This window comes from Choloepus didactylus, chromosome 8 (genome assembly GCF_015220235.1).
Source record: "Choloepus didactylus isolate mChoDid1 chromosome 8, mChoDid1.pri, whole genome shotgun sequence".
Taxonomy (NCBI): Eukaryota; Metazoa; Chordata; class Mammalia; order Pilosa; family Megalonychidae; genus Choloepus; species Choloepus didactylus.
In genome coordinates this window covers 43,271,816-43,295,135 of record NC_051314.1, presented here as the reverse complement: position 1 = coordinate 43,295,135, position 23,320 = coordinate 43,271,816, and the positions used below count along the sequence as shown (strand labels likewise).

Sequence of the window (23,320 nt, the reverse complement as noted above, 5' to 3'; positions counted from 1 at the left end):
CTTCATCAGAACCACTCTGAGGGCTTTTAGAAAAACAATCCCAGATGCTGCCCTGGAAATTTTTATTCAATAAGTCCCAAGTGGTTTTGGAATTTGTGTTTTTAAAGTTCATCAAGTATTTCTAATGCACGAACAGTTCTTCAAGGAAGATAGCCCTCTGAAAAATGTCATTTTCCATATTTTAAAGATCTGCAAGTCAAGGCTTATCAAGGTTAAGGAGCTTTCCGAAAGTCACAGAAATGTCTAGATCAAGGATCAGCAAATCCAGCTGGCCACGTGTTTTTATAAATACAGATTTTGGGGGGACACAAACATGCTCATTTGTTTATGCCTTTTCTATGGCTGCTTTCATATTACAATGGCAGATTTGAGTAGCTGCAATGGAGATCATATGGTCCACAGAGCCTATCTGTGCCTGTATGTTGGCCATAATTACTTAATCAAAATTTGGAGGGGAAAGGTATATTTCTCTCTCCTTTAACTTAATTTCCTTAACTAAATTTATTTATTTACACTGACCTAATTCACAATGCTTTCTATATGACTGACTTTCTAATATCCAATACCCTAAGATTTTAAAATCTAACTTTGCCACTTGTTTTGCATCCACTGTCACATCATAAATAAGTACTTTCACTCATATACTAAACTTTATCTAATTTTCTTATGCTTGTAACCCCTCAGCAAAGTGGCTTTGGTTTCCTATTTTACTAAGAATGTTGGTTGGAGCCATTAATCATTAATTTCTAATCAACTCATAAATCTTCCTTCTATTGAATACCTTAATGATGTTCAACTATCAACTTAATGATGTGACAACTATCAACAGTATATAAGCAATTACTACTAGCCAGCAATGAGAATCTCATATTTATTGTTTTATGAGATTATTTCACCAGCTCTGCAATACAGGGATAGTCAGTGTACTCATTTCTACAATTTGAGATGAGTTAACACTTATAATTGGTATTAGAACCAGGATTTCTTTCCAGGAAGGTTGATACTAGAAGTTCCCTTCCTTCTTACTTAAAGATTCTATTTATCATCCTTTTTTTTTTCTGTGGTTTCTGCCTAAAGAAACATCTTTACTTTTTTGCTGGATGCATTCCATCACCCATATTCTTGACCCTGGGCCCTCTTTTGGAACTTTATCTAATTTGATGTGCATAACCTCAGTCTTTAAATCATGCTTTCATTAACTGTTTCCAACAGAGTTTATCCCAATGGCTGGTATCAGGCACATGTAAGAGTTGATTCAGTAAATGAGTTAAGTTTGATTTATTTCTACCTATTGAATATGCAGTTTCATGACATCCCTAATGAATTTACTATGGATATCTTTCAATATGAAGTATAAAATAAGGAGTAATGGAAACTATTTCTCATTAATTTTGTCCTGCTCACAAAAACATGCATTTTTTAACCATGTTCAAGGAACACAGCTTTTCTTCATGGGATTTGGTTTTGTGATATGTTTGAAACTACAAATAAACAGAGAGGATAGTTAGCTTGATTTTATTCTATAATAAATGTCTACTTGTTGGATTTATGTCCCTGTTAAGTGTGGACTGTTGGATACTGTTGGTGGCAGGAATGACAGAACCTCAACAGCAATTAGGATCGGCTCAACATGTCCCCATGAGTAAGTGTAACAAACTGGCTTTCGCCTGGTCACAAGTGGCTACTATATCTTTGCTCCTCTTTCTTCTTTTTTTTGCTTTCATTCCTCTTCTTTCCTGAGAGGAATCTAGGGACAAGATGGAGAGAGAGAGGGCCTAGAATGACTGCACCAGTGCATCCTAGGTAATTATTGCAGGATCTAATATGTTCTAATGTGAAAATTAAGTTTTATTTTTCTTTATTTTTCCTCCTGCCTTGGAATTATTTGACTTATCATAACTTGTACTGAATTAATCCATCCTCTTAACCTTTGGGAAGTATTTGAAATCTGATTCCTCCTTGTGATTGAGGAACAGAAAAAAAAGTTTATTATTTGGTTGGCTATGTGGTTGATCATTGACAACAATTTTACTTTATTGTCCAAAAGTCTATAGTGAAAACAGAAAAAACATAAACCTGGTGTATTTATGGATACATATACATACCTATACTTATTTATGTGGGTAAGTAAGAAATAAAGGGGATAAGAACATCTTGGAGGGTTTATTAATAGGGTTTAAGAAGCTGGACATCTGAGGCTGACAGAAGTGCCAAAAGACTGGATAGGGGTGAGGCTACCTAGGAAGAAGAGTATGCCAGAAGAAGCACTACTCTGAACCACTAAATATTTTGAGTTTGCAGAATTAAATTGGGCAGAACTCCTCACCAGTGAGGACCTTAGTAGAGACTCTTGCCTCTCCACCCTATATCCTTGCTGTCAGCCAGTTTATCGAATCATCTACTCCAAAGTGAAAACTCTACTCCCTAACCACCAGAGACTTACCTTTGAATACCAGGCAAAAGGGATGCCCATTGGTGAACCATAAACTTGTTCAGGACCCATCTGATTACTGTATTATGTTGCCCTCTTACCCATTCCTCAGGACAACTGTAAGCCCCAAGGGACTCTGGGTATCAGACAGGGTATTGGAGAGATGGTTTTGCCACAGTACTTGGAGGTTTACAATGGAACAAATTCCAAACCTCTTTGTAATGATGAGATTTATGCCATTGTAAACTGGAAGCAACCTCAGATTGCTGGTACTGACATTGGCCAACTTGGGACACCACACACCAGAGACGGGAGAAAGGATGAGTCATCTTCCTGGGTGGAGTACATAAAAGAGGGGCAAGATTCACAAAACCCTAACATGACAGAGAGGCATAAAAGTGTTTTTCACTAAGGCATAGGCACTGAGGGTTCAAAAACATAGGGTTCAAAACATAACTTCAAAATAGCTAATACTTATTTTTAGATCTTTCAATCTCAGAACTTTTTCACAGTCCTTTACTGAAAAGGTATATAAAATATTAGTGTGTTTTGAGGATTAAATAATATAATAAGCACGTTTAGTATCTAGCATGTCATTTCAATGCATGGAACATATTATTAATAATTATATAATTATTATATAATACTACTAAATAATAAGTATATATTGGTTTTATAATATCACAGTATCACAGTAGTGTTGGTGGTTTCTATTCGAAGTCCAGTGTTCTCTAAAGGCACGCTCCTTTATTAATTCCCATTTCCTAAAGCTACCGCTATCAATCTTCATCCTGCTAGTTACTGAGGCAAATCTCTAAGTGATAGAATTCATACAAAGTTGAGCAAAATGAAATAGCTTCCAGAATCTATGCATATTTATGTGCTAAAGGAGTACCTTGTTATATCAAATTATTTATAACTACTACTATGGTGGGAAATGAGGAGCTGGAGGCAATATTCATTTTTTTTCCTCCACCCTCAACTTCCAAAACAGAAAATTCATGGGTGTTAGAATCTGACGACTATGATGTAGAGGCTTATCACCTGATTCTTTCATTTCCATGAGTTTCAGTGTACCTAATAAAATACTCCTTGAAAAGTACACTGTGGATATTTGATACTGGATTTGGGAACCTGAAAATACCATTGATCTTCATAAATAAGAACATGTGTGTTTCTATGAGTAAGTGTTTACTGGCTACCCTCTTTTCCTAGCTCTTTTCCAGACTGTAAGCAGTTATGACTTACATTAGTAAAACTGGAACCTCAAAGTCAAAGGATTTCATTTCAGGTGCTGCTCTCCCAAAGTGAAAAAGCTTCTGGTTTATGCTAAGTGTTATTTTGTTAAAAGTTACAATTCTTTGCCTATTGTTTTCACTATTCTTTTCCTACTGATTCTTGTTGTCATTTTGATCATTCTAGCCACTCTACTGAAAAACATTTGTATATATCCAGGCCCAGTACAATTATGAAGAACCAATTTTCTCTTGGCATCTTCTTATATATAGTACCTAGCACAACACTGTTTTTAGGAGGTGCTCATTAAATGATTTATCCTTTTTTGCATTTCAAATATAAATAAAAATCCCTGGAAACAGGGAGGACTATGCTTAGAATTCAGAGGTTCCTCTAGGACTTACTATGTCTATGTCTGATGCAAAAGTTAATGAAAAATCTCCAACCCAATAATGGCAGATTTTTTGAGGATTCAGTCTTTGAGAATGAGGGCTTGAGTATCCCAGTCTCTGACAGGCCAAAGTGCAGGCTGAGGACAAAGGGATATAAAGTAGCAATGGAAGAATGCAGCAATATTAATTACTCTCTTATGACCAGTTGTATTAGCCTATTATTTCTTTTTACCTTCTATACTTGTCCAAATATTTTATATAAGAGTAGGAACATTTTCATCTTATATAGTCCTAGTGGTTCCATTAATGATATAGTAGCTATTTTAAAGTACTTTGAATTTTTAGTATAAAACAATATTTGTACCATTTCCATAATGATAATACTCATTTTAACTATTTTATTTGAATTTATGATGTAATGCAAGTATATTCTTTCTTAATAATTTTCTTATTTCAATACTTATTTTATAGGCTATTTTATAATTTTTGACAGTAGAATATTACACATTATGAATGACATTTTACTCCCTGGAAAGAAAATATTCTCACATTGCCATAGACCTTTCAAGATATGGTCAGAATTTTGAATTGCCCTATTAAAAGGGCATAGTTGCATACAAAGCTACATATTTTTCTGAAACATAAAATAGATTAGTTCTTCATTCTATGTATAAAGCTGTTATTCACTACACAATTATTGATTGATTATAGATTGATTTAAGGGGGAAATTACGTGCTTTTGTAAGAACAAGGAGAAAGAAAATTCTACAAAAGAAAAAAAATTAATAGGAAGTCACATGAGCAAGAAAATAGAATACCAAGCATGTGCCATAAGCTTAAAGGAATTTTTGCTAGAGTGGAGATTAAACTAGACTAAAAGGCATTTCAAGGTTGCTCACATTCACTATTTTTTTAAAAATTTTATTTTGAAATAAATTGAAACTTACAGGAACAGTTGCAAAAACAATACAAACCCCTTACACAGAACTCCAGCATACTCCAACCCTCCTCCCCCGATACCCCGATCCACCAACTTTAATATCCTGTCACACAACCATTTCTTTCTTTCCCTCCATCCCTGCTTCCTTTCCTCCCTCCCTCCCTCCCTATCTATCATCCATCATCTACTGCTCTGTCTTCTGAACATATGAGAGCAGGCTGCACACATCCTTGAACAAACAATAAAATTCACATATACATTTCCCATGAACAAGAACATTCTTTTATGCATTCTCATTAAGCGCAGATAAGAAGTTCAAGAAATTCAACATCAATACAAAGCTTACATTCTATATTTCCTTTTTTTTTTCTTATGTCCCAACTCTGTCCCTTGGAGCCTCCTCTCCTCCATTCTCAGATCCCATCCAGGATCATCCTTGGCATTTAATTGTCATTATCTATTTAGTCTTCCTTTTTTTTTTTTCTTTTTTCACTTGTGGAAACATATATACAGCCTAAATCTTCCCAGTCCAACCCTTCCCTAGCATTCCATTAGTGGGATTAATCACATTTAGAATGTTGCAGTGCTATCACCTTCCCACCCTCCATTACTAGAAATTTCCCTTCACCTCAAACAGCAACCCTACACTCATTTCTTAACTCCCCATTGCCCCTTCCCCCACTTCTCGTAACCCATACTCCACTTTTCATCTCTATGGTCATATTCTCTGATACTTTCTTTGTGTTTACCGTGGGTCTTAAATTTAACCTCTTAAGTCTATAACAATCTTGTTTTTCTTTGATACCAACTTAACTTCAACAGGACACATAAACTATGTTCCTTTACTCCTCCATTCCCCCACCTTTATGTAGTTCTTGTCAAAAATTACATATTTTACATTGAGTCCAAAACCATTGATATATCATTACACTTTAGGTATTTTAGATCCTGTTAGAAGTAAATAGTGGAGTTATAAATCAAAAATACAGTAGTATTGGTATTTATATTTACCATGCGATCTTTACTGGAAATCTTTATTTCTTCATGTGGTTTCAGTCAATTGTTTAGTGTCTTTTCCTTTCAGCCTGCTCAATTCCCTTTAGCATTTCTTATAGGACTGATCTACTGGTGATGAAGTCCCTCAGCTTTTGATTACCCAGGAATGTTTTGATCTCCCCCTCATTTTTACCCTCCAGTTGTTTGTGAATTTTTTGTCTCTGATGGTTATTGACTTCTATTTGTATTCCATTGTAGTCAGAGAATGTGCTTTGAAGGAATTCAATTTTTTTTTTTTTTTTTAATTTATTGAGGCTTGTTTTATGTCCCAGCATATGGTCTATTCTGGAGAAAGATCCGTGATCACTAGAGAAGAATGTGTGTCCTGGTGATTTGAGATGTAATGTTCTATATATGTCTGTTAAAATTCTCTATATCTCTCTCTCCTTTCTTTGTTTCTCTGTCGGTAGGGCTCTCTTTAGTGTCTGAAGTAGGGCAGGTCTTTTATTAGCAAACTCTCTCAGCATTTGTTTGTCTGTGAAAAATTTAAGCTGTCCCTCAAATTTGAAGGAGAGCTTTGCTGGATAAAGTATTCTTGGTTGGAAATTTTTCTCTCTCAGAATTTTAAATATGCCATGCCACTGCCTTCTCGCCTCCATGGTGGCCGCTGAGTAGTCACTACTTAGCGTTATGTTGTTTCCTTTGTATGTGGTGAACTGCTTCTCTGTTGCTGCTTTCAGAACTTGCTCCTTCTCTTCAGTATTTGAGAGTCTGATTAGAATATGTCTTGGAGTGGGTTTATTTGGATTTATTCTATTTGGAGTTCGCTGGGCATTTATGCTTTGTGTGTTTATATTGTGTAGAAGGTTTAGGAAGTTTTCCCCAACAGTTTCTTTGAATACTCTTTCTAGACCTTTACCCTTCTCTTCCCCTTCTGGGACATCAATGAGTCTTAAATTTGGAAGTTTTATTTTATCTATCATATCCCTGAGATCCATTTAGATTTTTTAAATTTTTCCCCATTCTTTCTTTTGTTCTTTCATTTTCCATTCTGTGGTCCTTGAGGATGCTGAGTAGTTGTTCAGCTTCCTCTAATCTTGTATTATGAGTATCCAATGTCTTTTTAATTTGGCCAAGTTTGTTTTATTTCCATAAGATCTTCTATTTTTTTATTTACTCTTGCAATGTCTTCTTTATGCTCTTCTAGGGTCTTCTTCATGTCCTTTATATCCTGTGCCATGCTCTCATTGTTTGACTTTAGTTCTCTGATTAATTGTGCCAAGTACTGTGTCTCTTCTGATCTTTTGATTTGGGTGTTTGGGTTTTGGTTCTCCATATCATCTGGTTTTATCATATGCTTTAAGATTTTCTGTTGTTTTTGGCCTCTTGGCATTTGCTTTACTTGATAGGGTTCTTTCAGGGTCTATAAAATACTAATCTCTAATTTGTCAGATTTACACCTTGGTGGCGTACATTTTCTCTATCTAACCAGCAGATGGCATCCACGAGTCACCTATTCCCCTCAAGTCAGTTCTCCCCAGCTTTGTCTTTGTGGTGTGTAGAGGGTCTGGTTCTTGTGGGGTCCCGTTGGTGCACCAAGTTTGGGTGTGTTGTTGGTGCTGTCCACCCTGAATGTGGGGCATGTGTCTGAGCAGTTAGGGAGGAAGGGCAGCTTTAATAATCAAACCTCCTAGGTGTTCCCAGAGATTTAAGGCTGTTGCAAGAGTCCAAGCCTTCACCTCAGTCCCACTGCAGATCATCTCTGCCACTGACCCAGAAGTCCCTGGCACTGGCGTAGGGTCCCTGGGGTTTCCAAGCGGGTCCCCCTTCTTAGCCGTGCTCTTCCAGGACCCCTGCCAAGGGAAGGCTATACCACATCACAAGTGTGCACCGGCCCTCCAGGGAAGCCCTGGGCTGCCAGGCCATGCAGGGGCATTCCCAGCCTGCTGTAAAGATGGTTGAATGGGGTGTATTAATTTCCCCCTCTTCGCACAGCTCTGCCTCCCCAGCTCCAGGACAATTATCTGTGGGTGCCCTGAAGGCCACTGTCCATGGCCAATATTGTGGCATGTGCTTGGTGCTATGGGAATTACTCCCCGTCACACTGGGTTCTTGGTGTGGCTCTGGGCTGTGGATCCGGCCCTGGGCAGAAACATCCCCAGGCTGCCAGGGAGATGGTTGCAAGGGGCTCAGTTTCTTTCTCCTTTTGGCTCCCCTCTGCCCCCTTGGCCACAAGACAATCAGCAGTGGGTGTGTGTAGGGCTATCCTTCATGCCAGACACTGAGGCATTGGGAGAGCCCACTCCTGCCGTGCTTCACTTTGCGGTTCTCACTGCTGTATCCACAGTTGGTCCCAGGATTTTTTTTTAAAGAACTAGTCCATCCCCAAATGCCAGCCCATGGTTTCCCCACACTGCAGCACAGTTGCCAGACTTTCAGCTGGCTCACTCACTTGTTTCAGAATGCAGACTCCCAGTTTCACCAAATGCACGGTCCCTGTGGATTTAGCAGACCTTGTTCTGGTGCATTGCTGGACTGGTGTTCTGGGTCACTTTCTGGCTTTTACCTAGTATTTTTCATGGAGGTGTTTTTTTGCCCTGTCTTACTTATCCACCATCTTGGGTTCTCCCCTCATTCACTATTTTGAAACAGGTACTTCTGAGAATTGATGTAGATCCAGAAAAATCTCCAATAATAGCTCTTATATGGAGCCATGAAGATAAATTGTAAGTAAGCAAGCAAAAATTCATAAATGTTTCCCTGATTTGTGACTTCCATCACAAGTAAAGAGTGAAATAAATCAGAAGCTAATGTAGCAAGGATTTCTCCAGGGCTAGATGATCAGGAAAACTGAAAGTCTGAAGGCAAGGTTTCAAAAGATAGAAAGAACTTCCAAATCAATAGGTGACAGGGCTTGTTTTGGTCAGAAATTCAAAGCAATAGCATACCTGGGAAAAGACAGTAAGGTCAGAAGAGAGAAACTATTCCTAAAATATCAAAGGAAAAACTTTTCTAATATATATTAATTATGATTTACCCTATCTACCCTTCTGAATTTTAGACTCTTTTCCTTTAAGCAGTGCTATTCTAATGTGTTTTATGCCCTGAAACCAACATGAAAATTCTTAACAGCCAGTAAGCCATGAGATAAGTATAGAAAATAGAGAAAGTATTTAGAAACTTTTATGCCAAATTGACATTCCTGTGACATTTTTGTTGTAATTTATCAAAGTGTCAATCCTCAATATATTGGACATTTTTTCAAAAATACATAATACAGAATGAATCATGGCCATTTACCAGAGATATTTTGATAAGCACTGTTCTAAAACAAGTAAAAACAATTTGAGCTTCTCAAAGCTGAGTTCTAACCACCATCATTTTTCATCTTATACAAAGTTTGAGAACTAAAATGCCTTCCAGAGAAATGCAAATAATATAATGGATGAAACTCTACCCATAGTAAAGGTACAGTAAGTAAAGTTGGCCTAAATGGAGAATACATATCTTGCCCCATATCATGCATGCTTATTTTTAAACACTGTATTAGCCTATTAAAACATGTCTGTAGACTCAATAGTTGAGATCACCATTTCCCTAGAGAACACTGACAAATACAGTTTGGTACTGGGAGTGTTTCTTGAGAAACAGAATCTTAAAATGGGCTTTTACAATTGGTTTTCTACTCTGATTAGATTCAAAGGCACTAATGACTCTATTTCCAATATTCAAGATGTCAATGGCAGTCCATGGCATGAGTTGGCAATACAGATATGCAAAATATCACCATTTGATTCTCCTAATCACACTCTTGTATGAGGCAAGGGTCTGGGTGAGAGTATTTTTGACCTCATAACAGAGTTTTGTGGAGTTAAGGGGGACTTGGAAAGAACATGATTGGAAAATTGGTGACAAAGAGGTCTGGGGAAGAGGTATGTTGATAGACCTTCCTGAGTGGGCAAAAAACATGAAGATATTTGTGTCCCATGTAAATGCTCACCAAAGGGTGACTTCAGCAGAGGAAGGTTTTAATAATTAAGTGGATAAGATGACCTGTTCTATGAACACCAGCCACTCCTGCCATTGCACAATGGACTGATGGACAAAGTGGTCATATGATAGGGATGGAGGTTATGCATGGGCTCAGCAACATGGACTTCCACTCGCAAAGGCCAACCTGGCCACAGCCATTGCTGAGTGCTCAATCTCCCAGAAGCAGAAACCCATTCTCAGTCCCCAGTATGGCACCATTCCCCGAAATGATCAGCCTGCTCCCTGGTGGTAGGTTGATTACACTGGACCACTTCCATAATGTAAGGGGCAGCAATTTGTTCTAACTGAAATAGACACATACTACAGTTATGGGTTTGCCTTCCCTGAATGCAACTATTCTGCCAAAACTACCATCTGTGGACTTATGGGGTGCCTTATCCACCATCATGGTATTCCACTGTCAGTTGGTTTAAACAATGGGAATTTATTGACTCATGGTTTTGAGGCTAGGAAAAGTTAGAAATCAAGGCCTTAGCAAGGTGATGCTTTCTTCTCAAAGACTGTGGTGTTCTGTTGCTAGCTGCCTACCATCTTTGGGTTCCTTGGAAGCACAGAACACTGTCCTTTCCTTTCTCTTCTAGGTTCCTGTTAACTTTCAGCTTCTTGCTGATTTCCTACTTCCCACTCACTTCTGGCTTCTGGCTCATCCCAGCAGCTTTCTCTTTACAAGGCCTCCAGTAATAGAATTTAGACCCCTCCTAATTCAGTTGGCCACAAGTTAACCAAAAGCAACATCTTCAAAAGGTCTTAATTACAGTGGGCTCACATCTACAGGAATTGGATTAAGATTTAAAATGCATACTTCTCAATCTGCCACAGTTCATAAGATTCCCAAGAATGTGATTTAGTTTGGGTCATCCTCAGGCATATCAATAGTGGTACCAGGAAGGAAATATACCAACATGATGATGATTATTTTCACTGGATTTTAGGTGTGTTGGTGATTGTTTTGGGGTTTTTATACTTTTGCTTCTGCGTATTCCTCAATCTCTTAAAATTTAACATATATTCCTAATATTATCAGAAATAAAATTACGTCATTCAAAGAAAATAAACTACATATAGCAGATGTATTATCATTTTATATATGAATCTATTTCACAAAATTGTTAAATTTATATAGTTAGTTTTTAGTCTCTGGACTTGAATTGTTTGTGCAACTTTTCCTATAATATTCTGTTGGTTGACATGAAATTAATGGTGCCAGAAAAGACAATCACTGTGTGACAGACATTTGAGTTCTGCAAGAATCTTGTTTGAATGAACCTGTCCTTATTATAAGCAAAAGCTTAACTGTGACATTAATGAGAACTAATCATGCTAATTTTCTCAGCCTACTGAAGCATAACACTGACCTGTTTTATCAAAGAGATGACTGTAAACAGATATCTAGCTATGAATCATACTATTGAAATTCTGTGCACTTTATCTCCTGTGTGGGATAAAGAACTGTAAATTAAGTAAAACACTTATAGCCTTTTAATCTTAATAAAAAGCATTTTAAACAACATATATTAAATGTGTTTACTTAGTAAATCTAGAAAAATTATACTGTGTTCAAAAACCACTTGTCCTCAAGGGCAGGTCAGTTTATTTCTCTGAAATATAATAATCTAACACAATACAATTCAAAAGTTTTGTAATATGTTGTGCTTGCATTTGTTTTAAATTATACACACTCACACACAAAAAGAAATAGAGCAACAGAGTGGGAGAGATTGAGGAATACAGAAAATAAATGCAAATATGTGTTTCTTTTCATCTACAACTTAAAAAAAAAAAAAAACAACAATCCAAAAACTTGTTACCAGACAAGTTCAAGAATCATACAAGATGTGTATGGCAAAAATTAAAGCAGAATTTAGCACAGTACTATCAGTATGTATTTTATGTCAATATTTCATTGATTCATTCAGCATAAATCAATCAGTATTTACTCAATGACTATTGAGTAACTGACATGAGCTAGATGCTGTGGATGCAAAGGAGAAAGACCCAGAAATGGTCCCTGACTTCATGAAGCTCAAATTTTAGAGTGAGAAATTTAAAGAGAAACTGAAACCAGAAAATATAAATTACTAGCAAATTGTTATAGGTGATTAGAATGAAACAAAATATATTAGCAGGAAATGAGTGGAGCTCTACCTTTACTCTGGTCAGTCACAGCTTCTTTGAGGAGGGGATAAATAAGTTAAAATCTGAAGAACGAGAAGGACTGAAGGCACATCAATGCTAGGGGAAGCATACTCAAGACTAAGTGACAATAAGATGGTAAAAACCTAATTGAGGAAATAGCTCTGTGTGTTTGAGAACCTTTGGAGACCAGCACTCATGAGTGAGTGAGTGACACAAGTTGCAGTTTCAAAGAGGCCAGGATTGAATCATGCCAGGCCTCATGGGACATGTTAAGAAGTATATGCTTTCTTCCAAGTTTAATGGGAAGTGTGCTGGTTTGAAGCTGTTATGGACCCCAGAAAATGTCATGTTCTTTTAATCCATTCTTGTGGGTGCAGGCCTATTATGGGTGGGACCTTTTGATTAGGTTGTTACAATTGAGAAGTGACCCACCCAATTAAAGGTGGGTCTTAATTCTTTCTATGGGAGTTCTTTAAGAGAGGATAAAGGACAGGGGGAGCCCAGAAAGCAGAGAGAGAAAAGACCCAGAGAGCTTGGAGAGAAAGCCCCAGAGGAGCTGAGAGAGCCACTGAAGCCAGGAACCGATGGCAATAAAACCCAGAAGAGAAAGACCAGGAGATGTCGGCCATGTGCCTAGCTATCTGACAGAGGAACCTCAGATGCCAGTAGCCTTTCTTCGGAGAAGTATTGTCTTGTGGATGCCTTAATTTGGACATTTTAATGGCTTTAGACCTATAAATTTGTAAACTAATAAATCCCATTGTAAAAGCCAACCCATTTCTGGTACATTGAATTCTGTCAGGTTTTGCAAACCAAAACAGGAAGTGATCTTTTAAGGAGAAGACAAAATGATGATACAAATTTGTGTTTTAAAAATATCATTAAAGAGACATATGTAAACAGAGCAAATTCAAGGAGTACTCCAAACACAAAGACAAGCTGGAATACTTGTAACAACAAAAACAACACCAGGATATGTGCAAGCTCAAAAATTCAAGGGAAATTATCAGATGCAAGAAATGTAGAGAAATCAAAACTAGTATCATAGTGACCCTGCTAAATTGTCGTATTTGGTATAGTCATCATGCACTTGTCCTAATATCCCAGAAGACACAAGAGATACAGTCCTGGATTCAACAAAAGACAGAGAATCTAATACCAATCCCTGGATCCCTCTAGTGCCCCTTGCCTCACAGACTAGAAGATTTCCACCAACTAAGCAAAAGAAGAATCTGAAAGCTTGGTGTTATTCAGGACATAATTTGAATTTGAAGACATAAAACCTGAATCCTACTACCTGAGTTTATGCATATGCTACATTCTTTGCACAAGAACCACACGATAAGACTTTAACATACAAACCGGTTTAAGGTCATTGAAACCGCTGGGGCCCTTGGACAAAATGAACACCACATTGCTTGGCACTGACACTTTAATATCCTAGGCACAGAGAACACTCACATAGTAGTATAATAAATAGTGCTTGATGAAAATGAGCTTATAATAAAAGACCCTAAATACATAAGAAGAGTGATAATTATGGGCATAAATGCAAATGGCATTGATTGTATCAAAACAATCACAAAATCTGTGGGATTAGAAAAAAAGAATTGAAATGTCAGTCAATCCAAACATATTAGTTAAGAAAGTTTAAATGGTTTTAAGTGTTCTAAATCCCTTGTATTGTTCATGAAGAGCACTGAAATATTTAATACCTCTAAACCTTAAGTATGAATGTTGGAATTTATAAAACGTATAGAATTATAGAATTAATGGAAAAAATCATTAAAATACTGAAGAATGCTCAACTTCCAAGTTTGATTGTGGGGTAAAATGGAATGTAATTAATTCATTCATTCATAAATGACAAGAAAATGAGGAAAAGATACATAGAACAGGTGAGATTTAAGTCAGGATAGTGGTTGATTTGAGGGACATATGGAGGAAATTGTGAAGAAGGAGGAAAACATTGGGATCTTCTGGAGAGCTATAAAGGTCTTATTTCTTTAAACTATTCTTGTAATTATATATAATTCTACCTGTGGTTTACATCACAACAAAAACTAAGAATTAGAGATACTGAAAAAGTTTTAAAGATTAAGAGATTTGATAAAAGAACTCATAAATTCAATATACATATATCAAAGAAGTTCCAGCAGGACAAAATAAAGAGAATGGAGGCAAATCAATATTCAACAAATTTAGAGGAATTTAGAGGACTGAAGAACCACCTTGAGTTAAATGTAAGATAAAGAAAGACAAATAAACTGATCACATATGCGATCTCAAAATAAAGACACTTTCAGGCACAGAATGATATGGATGGCCTCCCACATTTGATCCTTGAATGATTTACTAAAGCAAAGCTTCGCAGTGTTAGGTGATGCAAAGATATGCTACAAATAGAGTGCCAGGGTGCCAGGATACTACTATTTTTATTTCTTCACCCTCTGGGTCTGGTTTGCATAGAGCCCGAAGACCAGTCACCTTTGTCCGTGGGTATCCTCATCTGAGTATGCACGCCCTATAGAAAGCAAGCACAATGAGACATCCGGTGCTTACTACTCTGCTTTGAAATGCAATATGGATTCAAAGACGGGAAGTCAAATGGAGTAACTGTCTCTTTTGTAGTCCGACTGGCTACTGTTCATGGAAGCAATCCTGAATCTTGGTCTTCACATATAGCAGAGATTTGTGTCTGCTGATGGTTCATGTGCTTTTCTATTAGCCTCCTGGCTACCTGCAAGGTGACTGATCTAGCAATACCATGTGCTGTTTTCAAGTCAGAGCTTGATAATTATTTTGAAATATTTCATAAGATTAAGTTCAATTGGATTCAAAGTCTATTTTCATTACCTTTAGGCATATTAACATTATATATTTACCAATGGAAAAAAAAAGAATAGTTCTTAAATTTTAAAAATAAAATGTCAGGATCTACCCTTCAGAAGTTTTCAGCCAAGATTCACACTCTTTCTTTCATGCAGTTTCAAAATCTGGCCAATGTCTTTAAGGCAAACCAGCTATGTGTTGAATCCAGCCATTTCCCCCAGCAGGTCTTTGTTTCCTGAGTATCTTAAGACTACAGGACATTTCAACCTGCCTTTCAGAACATTTTTCTTAACTCTCTGTACTCCTGCATAATCCCAGAACTCAGAAAATGTCCTGTGGAGAGAACCAGTCAAGCATTTGAAGCTCCTTAGTTTTCCACTTTATTTTTCCAGTCCTGCATGTCATCTAATAGCTTTCTGGTCTCTCCTTTCTCAGCAGTCTCTCTGCTTGAATAAATCTGATCTGCAGTCTGTGCCCAGAATCAGCAAATGTCCACAAGGGTCTAAAAAAGACTAGTTTATCAGTTCACCAGGAAAAGTTATTCCCTCACTGGAATTTTAATCTAGATTTCATTACCTCTACAACTGTCTCATACCTTTGAAAACGCAACTTTTGTAATTTATCTAAATTTTCCTAGTTTCTGCAGCAGGAGCAGCAGCCTGCTACTACTTGCTAGAACATACCTAGATACAGAAGTCCTCAGTAGTCTTTTAAGTTGCTATTTTGCTGCCTGTGGTGGTGGGACTCCATTATCTCTCACTTGTTCATCCTTCAGTAGTAGCTCTCAGTACTCAGTTTGGTAGCAAATGTGTGGGTATTCTGCAGTTGTCAAGTAGTTATATTTCAATGAGACACTTAACAACTAGGGAAAGAACCCAAAGTACAGTGGTGTTTATACACTGCTGACACTAAAATGTACTTTGGACAGAACTCTATTTATCACTTGATCCCCATACAGCACTACTTTCCCTTTTGGCATTTTGATGCAACAGGGATTTGTAATATCTCAAGACCAGTGTTCCATAATCCATATAATACCTAGGAATTTCCCTTCCCCTAACTCACTACTACTCTGTTTAATATATATTAGCTCTTTTGGAGAAGCAAATAGGAATGCATACACCGTGTACTTCAGATATTATCATAGATGTCCCTCAATGTACCATCTTTATCATCAATGAAGGGGCTGTAATTCTTTGATCTGACCCACATCTGGGAACTGGATGGAGATCCATTACTACAAGTAGCCCAGTTCAGGCCTCTGTTAGACACATTAGCTACTCTGTTGTTGCTGCTGCTGATATTGTTTTGGTTATATAGTTCAAGCAAGGCTTTAGTTTATGGCCCATCCGTTTTGTCCCTGGAGACTTCATAATGAGATGACTGTAGTTACAAACAAGATCTGTGCTGCTAAAACCACTCATATTACCAAATCTAAGAACTTTATTACAAATGAACTGTCAGATTGTAGCAGTGGAAGAGAAAGAGCAGTGTTTATTAAACAGAATAAGTGCTGTGCAATGCTATTGGAGTTGTGCGAAATATAAAACTATGGAGAAAGAAAAACCTCTGTATTTTTATAACTTGTGGGTGAGAAGATGACTGCACAATACATCACCTGTGGGAATTGGGATATATAAATAGCTAGTCACTTCCAGAGCTACTCCCATATTAGCTGTGTCACTTGTCCCAGGGAAGGCGAGAGGGTATAATCAAAAGGAAATATAGAAGCCAGAGGTCAAATTCCTCTCAGAACATCTCTACTGTTTTCTAGTCTCAGGGACAGAAAGGTTGAGAAGGTAAGGGGATAAAGTTGATAAAAATTTACCATGACTTCAACAAAAGGAGAAGTATTCTTTATAGTGGTAGAAGATAAAGAGAAAAACAGAGGTAAGCAACCAATTATCATGAATGTGAATGGGAAAGGAAATGTTGCCAAAAATAAGACAAACTGTATCTTCACTGACCTTCCTCAAAAGCGTGCCCAAGGGGAGCAGTTGTTTCAAGCTAAGTTTATAACTGTGAGTAAATCTGTTTTAAAGTCTATGCTGTCTGTCTACTTGCAGACAGCATTGACCTTGAGATTCTTCTATTTGTGCAAATGTATTAGGAAAAAATTGAATTAAAATGAACATTCAAAGATTAAAGAGTTTAAATTAATGAGAATATAATATTTCTACTGGTAAATTGGTAAGCAATTTATTTCTGATACTTCATAAATGATACACATAAAAATAGGTTTATATGTTTGAGGCCTTGTCAGGTGAATATTGGGAATGACTACAGATTTTTTGAAATACTAAGTTTTGTTATTAGTAGGCAGCTACAATTTCCTAGTGAACTAAATTAAAATAGACTTGTGGCAATTAAAGCAAACAATTCCACAAATTTTGTGATATTTTTGTTGTATTAAATTGTATTTCTCATTATGCATGCCTTCATGTATCCATGCTGCTTACCATGTGAATTATTTTTACAAAGGAGATGTTATCAAATGTGACTCAAGAGGACCTTTAAGTGTGTCCAAGTAGATGGGCTTCCCACCAACATTTTTGCCATTATCTTGAAAAGGGTTTCTTCCAAGTAGAAGCCTGAACCTCAGAAGGAGCACATGCAGTTCTACCTTAGTCCAAACTGTACTGAGGAGCCAAGCCCAGCCAAACCCAGGGTATAAAGAGGAGCCACCCTACCAAACCTAGCCAAGATTAGGTGATTCACAATAGCACTGGAGACTCATGAACATGAGAATAAATGTTTATTTTTGTATGCTACTGATGCTTGGGTGGCTTGTTACTCAGCATTATTGAGGCAAAAAAAGATAGCAATGCTGCTGTAACATAAACTGGTACTGAGGACTATGTGCCAGTTTGGATGTATTATGTCCCCCCAAAATGCCATTATCTTTGATGCAATCTTGTGGGGGCAGACTCATTAGTGTTGATTAGATTGGAATGCATTGATTGAGTGTTTCCATGGAGATGTGACTCAATCAACTATGGGCAAGACCTTAGATTGGATAATTTCCATGGAGGTATTACCCCACCCATTCAGGGTAGGTGTTAATTGGATCACTGGAGGATAAAGATATTCACAGACAGAAGGAACTCGGAGCAGCTGTGAGTGACATTTTGGAGAGCAACTGAGAGTGACATTTTGAAGAGGAGCTTCAGCTAAAAGAGGACAAAATGCCCCAAGAGCAACATTGTGGAGAACGTCATTTTGAAACGCAATCTGGAAGCAAACAGACACCATCCACATGCCTGCCAAGCTAACAGAGGTTTTCCGGACACCAATGGCCACCTTTCAGTGAAGATACCCTACTGTTGATGCCTTACTTTGGAACTTTGGACACTTTATGGCCTTAAGACTGTAACTTTGTAATCAAATAAACCCCCTTTATGAAAGCCAATCCATTTCTGGTGTTTTGCATAACAGTAGTATTAGCAAATCAGAACAGACTAGATAACAGGTTTTGAGAAAACTATTATAGGGTCTTGGAAAAAAAATGGAATGAATTTGTTTATAGACAGAGCTAAGAAAGATTATGTAAAGCTCAGAACTTATACCTGGATTAAAATACTCCTAGTAAAATGAAGCATGTGGTCCTGCAAAAGCTTGATAAGAATCACAAATCTAAAAGAATTATGGCTAAAGCTGTTGGTACCTATAGTTGACTGGAATTGAATACATTAAAAAACACAAAATTTTTGAGAGATCTGTATTTGCAAAATATGCTATCAGTCTATTCAATATGTTAAAAGACTCTTGTCCTCCATTTATTATAGGCAGGAGGTAGTTAGAAGAGGTCAAAGAGGAAAATGGAAAAAGAAGATCCACCAATAGAATGGAGCCTCTGCACAGAAGTGGAACCAGGGTCTAGTCAAGAAAATTTCCTACCCTAACATTAAAGGGGCATGATAATGTTTTCCCAGGAATGGTTCAGAATTGCTACTGATCGGTGGCTCAATGTGCCTGCCATTTCTTCTCTTCTCAAATGAAAGTTTATTGTAGTTACTCAGTTCTTATTCTACAATCATATGTTGAACATATGGGTGGAGAATAAGTTGCCGTTTCAGTTCGTAGGTCTCTATATTAAAAGATCTGATTCCAGGCTTAATATAGACCATGAGATCTTGGGCATGAGTTGGTAATTATTTTTGGATGTCTTGGGAAACAAGAAAAGATAATGAATTGTGTGTATAGAAGGATCATAGATAACTATGATTAAGAGAGTGGACAGTAGTAGATTTAATTGCTTTTTGCAATCCTTAACCTATCTCTGCATCCCTGCCCTAGGCCATGTGACTTGCTTTGGTAATTGCATATTTACAGACATGATGGAATTAAATATGCTCGCATGAATGGCCTTTCTTTCCTTCTGAACAGCTATTACCACAAGAAGAGCTTCCTCTGGGTAACTGGCACTCCATCAGCTAATATTAACGCATGTGAAGGGGACTTAGCTGAATGTGTAGGGGGAATGTGAGCCTCACCAGACCTGTGGTCTGAAGAAAAGCTTCCCAGCCAAGCCCAGACTAAGTCTATTGACCTGCAGTTGCATGTAGAACCATGAACATGGGAAGAGATGATTATCAATATATGCACCTCAGCTTTGGGATGGATTTTATACAGGATTAGGATGGCAATAGCTGATTGGTATAGACCTAAAACATTCATTTTCTATGGGAGGCATAACTAGTTTTACAGAAAGATGAACTTTCTTGATTTAAATTAATAGAGAGAAAGGAATACACTCTTCTCATGGTAATAAAGGCAAACATGGTAACCACATTTTTTTTTTTTCCTGAGATTCAACATTTTGAAACGAAATTCCCTCTTCTTGGGTTATTTCAGAAAATTAGCTTAGGCCATGGATAGGAAAGAGGGCTCAGAGAATTTTTGCAAGAAATATAATTTGCCATCTAGTACTTTCAGAATTAATTTTTTTAAATGTAAAAAGGTTAAAAATGATGGAAGTATATAATGTTTATAGCATAAACCTTACCTGGTACTTTGATTTGAAATGAGAAGAGCTTTTGTTTGTTTGTTTGTTTGTTTGTTTGTATAATAGGTTATTGTAGGAAGTCTACATTTTTTAAAAGTTGGCTTTGTATTCTAACTTACCACAGAAAGAATAAAAAAGAGAAGATGCTCACATAGAAAATGTTAATACATGGAGAACACCATATAATTCTCTTAAAATTTTCTATTACTGCAAATAATTATTTTATATTTATCTTAACTGTACCAAAGAGGTAAGACTTTTACTTGTAATGACTGGGGGTGGGGGGCTATTTGAATGTATTGTGGGTTTAGAATTGAAAATGATTTATGCAGTAATTCATACATGCTTTTATCTTTCAAGGGTTTCTTCTTTTAAAGCAAGCCATTATTGATATTGTGTAAGTTAAATTTTCTTGGTATAATGTTCCAAATTGTAATGTTTGATGTATCTATTTCATAATCTTGGATATGATTTTGACATTACTTTATAATATTTCTGAGTAGTTTTAAAGACAAAATGGTGTAACATATTCTTTAAAAGGCATATGCATAAGGCCACAAAACTGACTGGAAAAAGAAATAAGCAGTGGCATTAATGAAGAAAATAATAAACATAAAATACATTCTACTTTAGGATACATTAGGAGAAATCTGTTAGCATTCTCTCATTCTTCATTATATGTTATTAAGTATACAAAAATTCCTTTCATTTAATTTATGTTGTTGTTGTTGAAGAAACTGGGTTCTTTGGCCTTTAGTGTGATTCTGCTGATTACATTCTCCTAGTGTACTGTGACATACTCCTCTGTCCTCTATATTACCTATAACTTACTAGTCACATCTACAGCCTTTATTAAGTTCAGATTAAAAATTCTGGGCAAGACTCCTTCATAGGAGAATGTATTTTCTTTCACTAGAAAGGATGTAATGTCTGGATATTTTTTAATTAATTTGTATTTACAAACACTCTATACCCACCAAGCCAAAACTTTCCCTCCTCCCTTGACTGGTTCTGTTGGTTACCTCTAATCTACTTTCTGCTTCTGAAAATTTGCTAATTCTACATATCTCTTATAAGTGACTGTGCTGGTTTAAATCTGTTATGTCTCCCACAGAAGCCATGTTGGTTAATGTAATCTTGTGGGGGCAGACTTATTAGTCTTTTGATTAGGGTGGGACATTAGATTAAGTTGCTTCTATGGAGGTGTGAACCCACCCAACTCTAGGTGAGATCTTCGGATGAGATCATTTCCATGGAGATGTGACCCCACCCATCCATTGATTAGTTCACTGGGGTACTTTAAGAGAGCTCAGGTAGAGAAGACATTTAGAGAAGCTGAGACGGGCATTCTGGAGAGAAGTTAAGATATATAATCCAGAGTCTGCCTCCTGGAGAAGCTAAGAGCTGACACAGACCCAGACACTTGGAGATGCTGGGAGATGCAGGCAGAAGGACATTTGGAGATACTTCGGAGAAGCTAAGAGAAGACCCCCAGACACTAAGAGAGAAACACCCTGGGAAAACAAGAAAGGATGCATGAGGAGCTGAGAGAGAGAAGTTAAGAGAGACAAGCCCAGAGATATTTTGGACAAAGTCATTTTGAAATCGGAACCTGGGAGCAAAGAACCAGTAAATTCCAGCCATGTGTCTTCCCAGCTGACAGAGGTGTTCCAGGTGACATTGGCCTTCCTTCAGTGAAGGGATCCTCTTGTTGATACCTTAGTTTGGACACTTTTTGGCCTTAGGGCTGTAAATTTATAACTTAATATATCCCTTTTATAAAAGCCAATCAATTTCTGTTATTTTGCATAGCAGCAGCTATAGCAAACTGGAACAGTGACATCATAGAATATTTGTCCTTATATGCCTTGTTTATTTATTGAGCATAATAAATTATTTTTTAAAAAGGAAACATTTTCAGATAGTTGTCTCCAGATATTATGTTCAATTTTCAGTTCATATTCACTTTCTGTAGCTTTTTGTTATGAAAAAATTAAACATATACAAATAGACAAAATAGTATAGTGATCCCATGAAATCATCACCTGTATTCAAAAATTATGAAATGCAAAAGAGGAAAAGGGCATTTCTCTACCTCCAGTCCCCAGTCTTCCTTTCTTACACAAGGAGGAAAAAAAGCTAAGAGATAATTAAGATGGACAAAGCCCCAGGATGTTGGCCCATTAAAAATTGAAGATTTAATCATTATGTTATAGAAGACTTCCTTTCCCTAACACTTAAGCACCATACTAACAAGACCCCAGTATAATAACAGATAATTGCAGCTGAAAGACCAAAAAGATGCACACACTATCTAATGCGTAGTTAAGGAATACCAAAGAGGGAAAACAAAACCAAGGGCACTAGAGGAATTTGAAGCTTATGGTACCTACAGCCTAAGCAACATTAAATACAGCCCAATTCCTAGCCAGATAAACATAAAACATCACATTAAACACCTATTTAATGAAGTTTCCATTACTTGATGCATCATGCCTTGCTTTCAACAAAAATCACAAGGCATACTAAAAGGAAATAAAAACACATTCTGAAGAGTGAAAGTAAACATCAGAACCAGACTCAGATATGGCACAAATGTTAGATTAGTCAGACAGGTAATTTAAAATAAATATGGTTAACACCCTAAGGACTCTAATAGAAAAAGTAGACATCATGCAAGAACAGATAGATAATGGAAGCAGCAAGAGAGTATATGAGAGAGAATCTAAAGGAAAATGCTGTAAGAGAAATGAAGACTCTCTTTAATGGGGTCGATTGGACACAGCTGAGGAAAGAGCCAGTGAGTTTGAAGATATGTCAATAGTAACTTGCCAAACTTACATACAAAGAGAAAAAGAATGAAAATTAAAAACAAAGCAAAAAAGAACATCCAAGAATGGAAAGACAATTTCAGAAGGTCTAACATATGCATAATTGGAATGCAAAAGGAGAAGAAAGAACAAAGCAGAGAAAATATTTGATGTAATGATGGCAGATAACTTTTCAAAGTTAGTGAGAGACAAAAACCCAGAGATTTAGAAAGCTCAGAGAACTCCAGACAGGATAATGTCTATACCTAGGGGCATCAGATACAAACTGCAGTAAACCAAAGACAAAGTGAAAATCTTGAAAGAAAGCAAAGAAATTAAACACCTTACCTATATATAAAAATTGATAAGAAGTAGAAGAGAGTTCTTGTTACAAATTGACCAGAACACTGTGGAGTAAAATATTTAAAGTGTTGAAAGAAAAAAGCCACCATCTTAGAATTCCATATCCAGCCAAATTATAAGTCAAAA

At 36.8% G+C, this 23,320-nt stretch overlaps 1 pseudogene; it reads right to left on the bottom strand.

Annotated features, from left to right (window-relative positions):
* LOC119542612 overlaps positions 1–15,786 on the bottom strand; it is a 95,023-nt pseudogene extending 79,237 nt beyond the window's left edge.
* Between the last annotated feature and the right edge of the window lie 7,534 nt (positions 15,787–23,320).